Source organism: Dipodomys spectabilis, unplaced genomic scaffold (genome assembly GCF_019054845.1).
Source record: "Dipodomys spectabilis isolate Male_0828 unplaced genomic scaffold, ASM1905484v1 ptg000088l, whole genome shotgun sequence".
Lineage (NCBI taxonomy): Eukaryota > Metazoa > Chordata > Mammalia > Rodentia > Heteromyidae > Dipodomys > Dipodomys spectabilis.
In genome coordinates, this window is record NW_024870765.1 from 817,060 (window position 1) to 828,070 (window position 11,011).

Consider the following 11,011-nt stretch of genomic DNA (forward strand, 5'->3'; position numbering starts at 1 on the left):
TGTTCCTGATATGGTATCTAAGGAGAATATTAAGAGAGAAGATAAAAGTGGAGTATTTTTTTGTTTCCTCTAAGCATATTGTTAGCAAAATACATCTTTGAGGTTAGAAGTGATTGAAGCAAAAAGTGGTGTAGTATTTATTTTTGTGGGCACTTTAGACACAAGAAGAATTTCAAGATAAAAGAAAAAAGAATCCTAAATATTTGTGAGTTTGTCCTCATTATCATAGATGTTGGGTTTTCGTGGCAACCAAATGAAAGGGGGAAGTTTAATGTACTCGCTTGGACAAGTAAACAGATTGATAGAAAAAAATGGCAGATAATATTTAGTGAATTACTTTGAACAATTACTTTGCCAGAAAAAAGAAGGAAAGATATAATTCAAAATCACTTGACTTAAAATTATGAAAATATAGTAATGAAGAGATATGCGAGAAAACAGAGGATTGTTTTTTCTCCAGTGGAGTAATGGGTTCTTGATTTTGTTTCTATCATTCTATCTTCACAAGCTAACAAGTGCGGTTCAGGACTGGAGGATCTAGTTCAGACAAAGAGAACTCGAAGAAGAAAATATTTGCAGCAGATGTAGGTGATTTATAACCTTAGACAATCTATTTAAATCTGTTCAAAATTCTCCCCTACCCCGTACTGCCCTCTTTGAACAGTTTTTTTTGCTTTCCCAAGACTGCCCTTCATTAACTGCTTAAAATTTTGAGAGGTTATGTTCAAACTCCTAGAGATTGCTGTTTGGTTGTAATTTTTGTGTGATTTTGTTTTTTTTGTTGTGTTTTTAAGCTGCATTTCAAAAGCTTGTGCAAGTATGTTACAATTAAATATGTCCATCTAATTGTCCAATGCTCCTGGATCAGAGTTACTCCTTCTATCATTCTGAACCAACCCCTTCTCCAAGATTTATTTCCGATTTACTACTTCCTTTATCACATGTGTACATTGAGTATTCTAGCTGTACTTGTCCCTTGTTCCATTTTTCATTCATTCTATGTCTTTACTATTATTCCTCTCTGGTTTCATCTTCCAGATAGTCATTCTCTTATAATGTCTGTTAATATTTTTAAAGGTTTATACACATTCCATGGAGTTTCAATCCTGCAAATACTTGAACTTATGTCAACTTCTATTTCCATAATTCATTCATCTGCAATAAAAATTCGCAAGTCTGGAGACGTGAATCTTTAGTCAACAAGAAAGTTTAAAAATGGCTTAGAATGTATTCCTAACTACCAATTTTTATAAATGCCTTTGTACAATGGTTTGTGATTATTTTATTTTACATGGGATAGTATTTTCTGCTACCTATATGTTTTGGAAAAAAAGAAAAATAATAATTACTAGTATAAAGAAATATGATAGATATAGAAGACAGATTTTATGTTTGTCACATCTCTGATGAGTACCCATATTCAAGACTTCAAGTCATAGTTTTTACTATGTTAGACAGACAGGGAAAACATAAAACAACATATGATAAGGCAACTATTTGTAACTTTTTAAAATGTACCTCATTATGTGATGAAATTTACTTTATTAGCTAATGTTTGGGTTTGAAACATGGGAGGCTGATGTATTTAACACATTTCTGCAAGGCACCTACTGAACAACACAAAGGGTGGGTGGTATTATTTCTACACTTTAATGAATGGTTGAAACTATTTGACATTAGTGCTGGGTAAATAAATCCACTCTATTGTAACTTGTTCCCTCCAATTGAAAAACTTTTAATGTCACTAAGTATCATCTACTTGTCAAATGTTATTTTGGCGAATGTGATTTTAAAAAGTTTATTTGAAAAGGAGTATATTTCAGGAGATTAAATGTAGGTTATCATTGGATTGAGAATGACAACATTTTTATACTACAGAACCAAGTTTTACTGAAGTACCAGTGTTTTGAAGCACTAAGGATCTTCTCAATTAATGTTTTTTCTGAATTATATTTGACCTCTAAGTCAAATTTTTGTGGCCTTGGTAGACCAATTATGGATCTATCATTCCAGGAACTATTTTTTTGGCCTACATATGCTGGACTGAAATATTTCATTAATTGTTAGGAGAGAGGTATTGAAAGTAATCTTGTGAAATTTGTGATCTTGCTCACTCATATGGGCTGGTCATCTGTAAATTGGAAATTTGAATTACAGTACTTTTTCCCAGATTTTTTTATCTCATCTTTATGTTGCCTTGCATTTCACAATTGCTTACTGCTAATTCCTATGTCTCAAGGAATTGAGGCCCTGAAATATTATAGGAAATGAGAATTTGAGATGGGTCTTCAATTACTTTCTGTTGGCATATTGCATGGGCCTAGGTGAGACGTCTTGACCTTCTTATCTGATGATGTTGATATCTGGGACCTGGGATACTAGGAACCCTGGGTCCTGCAAAAGAATAATACTTTTTCAAAATAACATCAGCAAAATTTGGGTTCAAAAATATGATTCAAAAATATGGAGAAAACAGTTTGGGACCAGAGAGTTAAACAATAAGCAGAGCAGCAGTGTAAAATCCCTTATAGATTAGAGGAAAACAACATTGTTTTTTTACCATGTGAATTAAGATGACCAAGAATATTTAGAAGGTATCCCAAGTTAATACCAAAGACATTGCATTGATACTTTTATATTCTAATATATACTCTAAACCTAATTATTTATATTCCAATTGTATTTATTGGAATAAATAAATATAAATTTATTTCTCAAATTATCAACTGATTCTAGTAAGTTTCACTGTGTAAAATATAAAATCAGCACATGTAAGTATAAATTATATAACTATATGTAATATAATAAAAAGGCACATGTTTTGCATTGTTCTGTTGTTGTTAGGATATCAAAGGCAACTCTGTTTTAAAGTTTTATTCCATTATCTCTACCTCAGTGTTTGGTAGGGTTAGGCCTAAAGATTTACCATTTGTAGATTTACAGACTGGAGGCAAGAGGAAACAATGTGATAAAAACATTACCAATTTAAGGCCTAAAATCGAGGAGAAACATATGGACTTCTCCTGGAGCTATGGAAATATTTGGTGATGTAAATGCTGTAGTGTAAGTTCCTGCCTGGTTGGAAGGTAGACAGACCAGGACTTTAGGTAATCATGCATATGAATGATTTTTCACCTTCTTGGCTTTAGCTACTTTTGAAATGATAGGTATAATAAACAATTATATTTTGATAAAATACCTTCTAGTCTGAACAGTGCTGTCTGAACTGTTCATCTCTCTATGATCCCTTGTAACTATGATTAATTTTGTTGCAGTAAGACAATCTTTGCTGTCAGGGTAAGATACTCTGGTTGGTCTGTTCCTACATGGAAGAATGGGAAAGGGTCAGGGAGACATTTGTGCCAGTAAGACCTCATTTCAGACATTTTAAGCTGCACAAGTTTAGAAGTAGCTCTTGAGCAAAGCTTACTTTGAATCCCTTAGCTCCACAAATCCAACTCAGTTGGACAAATAAGTACTTGAAAAAGCCATCACCTTTGGACCTAGCTATAAAGGCTTCAAAGTATGATCAGGTTTAAAATGAAAAAGACTTAAAATAGTCATTGACAAAAAAGGTTGAAATGTGAGCAATCCATTAAACAATATACATTTTTTTCCCACTCTACACAGAATTTTAGGGAAATAAGATCAATAGCATTGCTAGGAACAATAAGGTTTCCTTGTTACAAATAGGCATCGAAAGATATATGCCTATATTAAGATTGCATCATTAACTACTTAAATTTACAAGATACTACATGCTTCAGCAGCACATCTACCCAAATTGCAACAATACAGAGAATTACATGGCACTTCCACAAGGATGATATGGAAATTTGTGAAGTATTCTTCAGATTCAAGAAATGAAAAACAGTTATTAAAAAGTTGATTACAAAGATACAAGTGAAAGAATACATTTAGTTCATAGAATTAAAAGTTTATCTTCAGTGTATTAACTCTTCATCTTAGAAAGGCCTTTACATAGCATAACCTTTACAAAACATTTGAAATTAGATAACATTGTCATTTTATCCCAAAGAAATAAAATACTATAAGGACCTAGGAAAAAAGGAATCTTAAACTGTTTCTATATGGAATGCAATCTGAAAGGACACATTTATTAATGAACCTATATATTATAAATCAATGTAGAATTCAAAGTATTATATTTGGAGAGAATGAAATAGATTATGGACATTATACAAACAGAATACAGACTATTTTAAAATAAACTTTTTCAGACAAGTACCAGAAATATCTTTAGTTTCTTTACTACTCATTTCAACAGGTAAGTTAAACTTATTTCTGATTTTAAAAAAATCACAAACTCTGCAGAAATCATTATAGATATATACAAACAAGTCTTGAATACATTTTGATATCATAGTCAGGCAATTCACTTGGAAGAATATAATGGAATCCATGAATTTTTACAGTAAGATATTGTTGTTACTTTGTATTGTGAGAATATTTTGGAAGGACACAAAGATGGACCATCATTTTTGAAATTTAAGAAACTTAACCGAACCATTACAACATATGAGAACAATTTGAACAGCCTTCCACAACTTCAAAGATGTAGTGATACATATTATGCTTTTTGTAATATCAAATGCAGTTTCTTCCAAGTTGTTCTTCAGACCTGGTTTGATAAAATGGTTCAACAGAAGGCAATCCAGCATATTTTTTCTACCTCTATTCCCAGCAGCAAGATGCAAGGGGGTCAAGAGGCATTTAGTTTGGTCATTGGTATCTGCATCATGATGAAGTAAAAAAGAAGCCATTCTGGTATTATTCCATGTATAAGCACTGTTCAGGGGTGTCCAGCCATCGACAATTATTTCATGAATATCTGCCTCGAGCCACCAACTCATGGACAATGTCTAAGTGTCCATTGTAGGCTTGCCAATGAAGTGGGGTATACTCATCCTCATTCCTAATATTCACATGAGTGGCCTTTTTGGAAAGTAGTGTCTACACTGTAGTAAGCTGATTATTTTCGGCAGCCCAAAGAAGAAATTTGCTTGGATCCTTCTCCATCTTTTTTCTTGCAAATGATACCATTCCTTACTTTTTCATCTTGTTCCTTGTCTTCATTAGAATTGCCTAACCAGTGACTTTGAGTACCACTGGGAATGAGGTGCCTATGTATTTCCCCAATAATTCACATTGGTTGAACTGGTCAGAAAAATCCAATGAATTTTCTGCTTCTGTTTTTTCACCATGATTTGTTTTCTCTTTTTCCATGTTTTCTATTCTAAATTATTCTCACTGGTGAATAGGGAATTGATAGAGAAAAGAGAAAGATTTTCCTATATATTCAAAGTTATAGGCTGAAAATGATGACCAGTGGTGTCTTCATGTGCAGCTTATTCTAGGAATGAGAAAATAGGAAATAATGCTTTCTATGAAAATGATTGGGATAATGGCAGAGCAGAAAGTGAAATGATGCAAGCAAAAATATAAAAGCAAAATAAATTAAGATAATTATGGAGCAATCATATTATCTATGAGAACCATGAAAAAGAGAGAGGAAGAGAAGGATGTACAATGACCTAGCTAGCCACAAATTCCATCCATGCCTCTGATCAATTTATAAAGGAAACAATTTTATTTTTAAAAAAGAGATGGAAATAGAATTTATGTATTTACTTAAAATTAGTAAATACACTTTAGTAGCCTACCCAAAGATACATAGCTTTGACTAAATTACAGACAAGAATATAAATCCTTGATAATTCTAGTAACAGATCTGACAAATCAGTTAAATCACACTTTTCCTGTACAATGAACGAATGTGTCTATTCTAGAAAAGCAGCTAGAGAAGGAAAGCCGATTGTATCTGTAACAAAACTTTGTGGAAAATGGTATTGAGGATTACTTACTGGTGATCCACTTGCACTGGAAGCGTGATTCTGAACTATTGCTTGGTGATTCTGAATTATTGCTTTAATCATTATATTCTCCAGGAAGAAAAAGTGAGATTTAATTGATAGCAAAGAATTGCTAATACATTTTGACTTCTCATTAAGCACCTTCAATCATCAAAATCACATGAAGACAATAGACAGGCCTACTATTTTAGATGAAAATATGTGTCTTTAAAAAACAAGAAATTTAAGTAGTCATACAAAGGACTTCTATTTTATTACTGCGTTATACTTTTTCCTAATGTTGGGCAACAATAAATAATGGACCTATTAGAAAGCTCTTATACCTCATATGTTCAATAGTGAGTTCTCTTATATTATATCATGGTATTTTTTGTTTATGGCCTTAAGAAGAAATTTACTACCATGAATTTCTGACAGGACAATATCATCACTATACATCTTGTTTCTATACACTCAGTTTTAAATTACTATCTAAGTATGTGCATTAATAACTATAGAGGAAAAAGAAGCCACACTGGTGGCTTTTGTCTTTAATCCTAGCTAATAAGAAAGATGAAATCTGAGGATTGTGGTTTGAAACCAGAAAAAGTAGGGGGAAAAAAGGCCATTAGATTCTGACTTGAAAGTAACCAGCAAAAGCTAGAAATGGAGCTTTGGGAAAGCAGTAAAATGCTAGCCTTGAGAAAACTAAAACAAAAAAGTAACAAATTCTGGGACAGAGCCAGGCCCTGAGTTCAAGCCTTAGTATTAGAACCAAACAAATTAATAAATTAATTAAAATAAATTAAGTGGTCATTTGTGGAGAGGCAAGTACAAGGAAACATGCATGGTGACTAGATTGTGTACTTTTTTTAATAAGGAAAACTATTATTTGTACTAATCACTAATATTTTATTTGAACTTTTTTGGATAATAAACTCTGAGTGTATACATGTGTGTACATGTGCACACATGTGTGTATATTTATACGTGCGCTTCTGCTGATGCAATGTTGTTTGCCAATGTGGACAGGGTGAGGTTGAAAAGAGCTGTGTTGCAATGTTTTTATTTATCAGCATTCTGTCATGTCATTTTATTGGAACCACCCTTCTGTACATATATATGTCAAATAATGTCATCATAATCAAAATATTTACAACATTAAGTTAGATAAAAGAGATCACTTTCAATTCCTTTTATATGTTAGGTAGGAAAATACAGAAATAATTAGGTAGTAAGTTATTTCTATAAGATGACTGTCAGTACAAAATATGTATTTGATCTCTTAAATTGGTCATACTTTTAATATATACACATTGAGTGTGTTTGGCCAACTTGACCAAACAGGTATTACTCTCTGGTTAATCCTATGAAACACAAAGTGGATAAACTCTTTCCGGATTTCTATTGAAAACAACTTTCTTCGTAAGATCATATCTATTCTCACTAAGATAATCTACCCTGCATTTATTAGGTTTGAATATCCCATCATATTGACTGATAATCAGTATTGTGGATATGCTTGTTAAATATACCTTTCAAAAACAAACAAACAAAAAGCATGTGTCACCTCCAGATTGTGGATGCATTTGAAGTTGTTTTGTACCTGCAATGGGATCTTCACTAATGTTTCTTTTATGGGAGTAACTATCACAACATTAACAAATAAGGCTTTTCGAATCTTTTCCAATATAAATGACATCCCAGAGTGAGTCTGAAGACCCTTTGAATATTTTAGTATTATTTAAGTTCATTGACTACAGAGCAAAAAACATTTCTGAAATAAATATTGTTAAAATCTGAAAATGTAAGTGGGTATATAGGATTTGTGCATCATTTTATGAAAAATCAGTTCTTATGAAACTAAATAAAATAGAATAAAAGAATGTAAGTGACTTGGGTAAGCTAACTATTATTATAACTTGGTTTTCTATTAACATAGTCCTTTGAATAGATGATTCAGTTAAATTATTTCATTTGTGTCACTGCACTTCTTATTTTTAGAATCTTTGTAGTTATAAGAGTGAATTTGTAGTATAAATAAGGGTCCTTTAAAATGGATTAAGCTTGTCTTTTGCGTCCTACTCCTAAGAAAATGAGTTATTTTCAAGTTTTATAGTTTATAATTTAATCTTCAGTATCATAAGGCATTAAAAATGCAATAGAATTGATGTCTTTTCTTCATAAAAGAAAGGCATATCCATTTCCTAACAAATGGGGCGATGTCATTCTTTCTGATGGAGGCATAGAATTCCATTTTGTATATATAACACATTTTCTTGATCCATTCATCTACTGAGGGGCATGTGTTTTGGTTCCATATCTTAGCTACCGTAAATAATGTGGCAATAAACATAGTTGTGCTGGTAGCTTTATAGTGGTCTTGTTTCTGATCATTTGGGTAAATGCCCAAAAGTGGGATTGCTGGGTCATAGGGGAGCTCTAGGTGGAGTCTTTTGAGGAACCTCCATACTACTTTCCAAAGTGGTTGAACAAGTTTACACTTCCACAACAACGTAGTAAATATCCTGTGTGTCTACATCCCCTCCAGCATCTGTTGTTACTAGAGTTCTTGATTATATTCACTCTAACAGGGGTGAGTTGGTATCTCAATGTTGTTTTGATTTGCATTTCTTTCATGGCTAGGGAGGTTGAGCATTTCTTCATGTGTCTATTGGTCATCCTTCTTTCCTCTTCAGAGAAGTTAATAGTCTAGGAAATTTGTTTAACAGGATCCTAGCAAATAACTTACCAAACATGCAAAAAGATAGACCTATTCAGATACAAGAATCTGTTATAACTCCAAGTAGACCAGACCATAACAGGACATCCGACCATCACATTATAATCAGCACAAGATAAATTCGGACCAAGGAAAAAGTCCATAAAATTGTCAAAAAGAAAAGAACAATCACCTATAAAGGTAAACCAATGAGAATCACCTCAGATTTCTCGGCAGAGACAATTAAAGCCAGAAGAGCCTGGAATGATGTATGCCATGCCCTAAAGACAAACAACTATCTAGAAAGAATACTGTACAAGCTAAACTCTCCTTCATAACCGAAGGTCAAATAGAAACCTTCCATAGCAAAGAAAATTGAAACAATATATCTCCACCAATCCAGCCCTACAAAAGATACTTAAAGATGACCTACACCTAGAAAACCAACAAGACCACAATAAAGGCTAAGAAAGCACACCAAAATTGAGAATCCAAGAACCATAGGAAGAACCCAGTTGTCTCAGCCCACAAGAAGGTGGATAAAATGGCAGGAACTCCCAAATAGCTCAGAGACCTATCTCAATATTAACGGGATTAACTCTCTAATTAAGCGACATAAACTGTCTAATTGGGTTAAAAAGCAAGATCCTTCTATCTGCTGCCTTCAGGAGTCACACATTGCAAATAAAAACAAACACATTTTGAATGTGAAAGACTGGAACAAATCTACCAAGCAAATAGCCCCCATAAACAGGCAGGAATTACTATCCTAATAGCAGATAAAATAGACTTCATATTAAAATTACTTAGAAGAGATAAAAAGTTCACTACATACAAATTAAGGGAACTCTCCTTATGGAGGAAATTATAATTCTAAATCTGTATTCGCCAAGCAACGGGGCAGCCAAATATATCCAAGAAACACTACTTTCCCTCAAATCTCATATAGATCCAAAGACATTAATTGTTTTGGGACTTTAACACACCACTATCCCCACTGGATCGATCAACTTGGCAAAAACTCAACAGAGAAACCGCAGACCTACACAACTGCATAGATCAACTAGATTTAACAGACATCTACTGAGTATTTCACCCAGCAGTATCAGAATACACTTTCTTCTCAGCAGCCAATGGAACATTTTCCAAAATAGACCACATTTTAGCTCACAAAGCATACTTGTCCAAATTTAGAAACATTGAAGTAATACCTTGCATTCTCTCACACCAAAAGGGAATAAAATTAGAACTCAACACCAAAAGCCACCAAAGAAAGTCCTGTAACACATGGAGGCTGAAAAACACTGTTGAACCACCAGTGGGTCATGGAAGCGATTAGAAACGAAATTCAAGTGTTCACGACATTCATCAAAAAGGAGCACACAAACTGCCAGCTCCTCTGGGATAGAGCAAAGGCAGTACTCAGAGGCAAGTTTATAGGTCTGAGTTTCTACATCAATAAATTGGAGAGATCTGAAACCAACAATTTAATGAGACAGCTAAGCCTCCTTGAAAAAGAGCAGCAAGATAAACTTCAATCTAGTAGACGGAAAGAAATACTTAAAATTAAATCAAAATTAAATGAATTAGAATCCAAAAAATCCATAGAAAGAATCAACAATACAAAGAGATAGTTCTTTGAAAAAATTAACAAAATAGACACACCTTTAGCTAATCTTATTAGAAAAAAAAGAGAACATACCAAATAAATAAACTTAGAGATGAGAATGGAAACACCGGAGAAACAATCAAGATTCATAACATTATAGGGGAATACTTCTCAAAACTTTATGCTAATAAGTTTGAGAACTTGGCAGACTTCACCTTTTCCTAGCAAATATCGACATGCCGAAACTAAACCAAGATGAGTTAAACCATCTTAACAGGCCCATATCCAGCATTGAAATAGAAACAGCAATAAGAGACCTCCCATCTCAGAAAAGCCCAGGACCAGATGTTTTATAGCAGAATTATACAAGGCCTTCATAGTAGATCTCACACCAATACTCCTTCAACACTTCAATTAAATTGAAAGAGAAAGTTCACTACCGAATTAATTCTATGAAGCCTTTATTACCCTCATCCCCAAACCATGCAGGGAATCATCAAAGAAAGATAACTATAGACCCATATCATTGATGAACATTGATGCAAAACTTCTCAACAAAATTTGGCCAATCAACCTCAATAATTCATCTAATAAAATCATACCCCACTATCAAACAAGATTCATTTCAGGGATGCAAAGCTGGTTCAATATACGAAAAACAATATAATTCATCACATCAACAAGAGCAAGGATAAGAATCACATGGTTATCTCAATAGATTCAGAAAAAGCATTTGACAAGATCCAACACCCCATTATGAGGAAGGTTCTGAAAAAATTAGGAATCCATGGAACATTCCTCAATACA

The 11,011-nt window shown here is 33.2% G+C and overlaps 1 pseudogene; it reads left to right on the plus strand.

The window, feature by feature from the left end:
- Nucleotides 1–3,758: 3,758 nt before the first annotated feature.
- LOC122111765 lies at nt 3,759–3,858 on the plus strand (annotated as a pseudogene).
- The last annotated feature ends 7,153 nt before the right edge of the window (nt 3,859–11,011 follow it).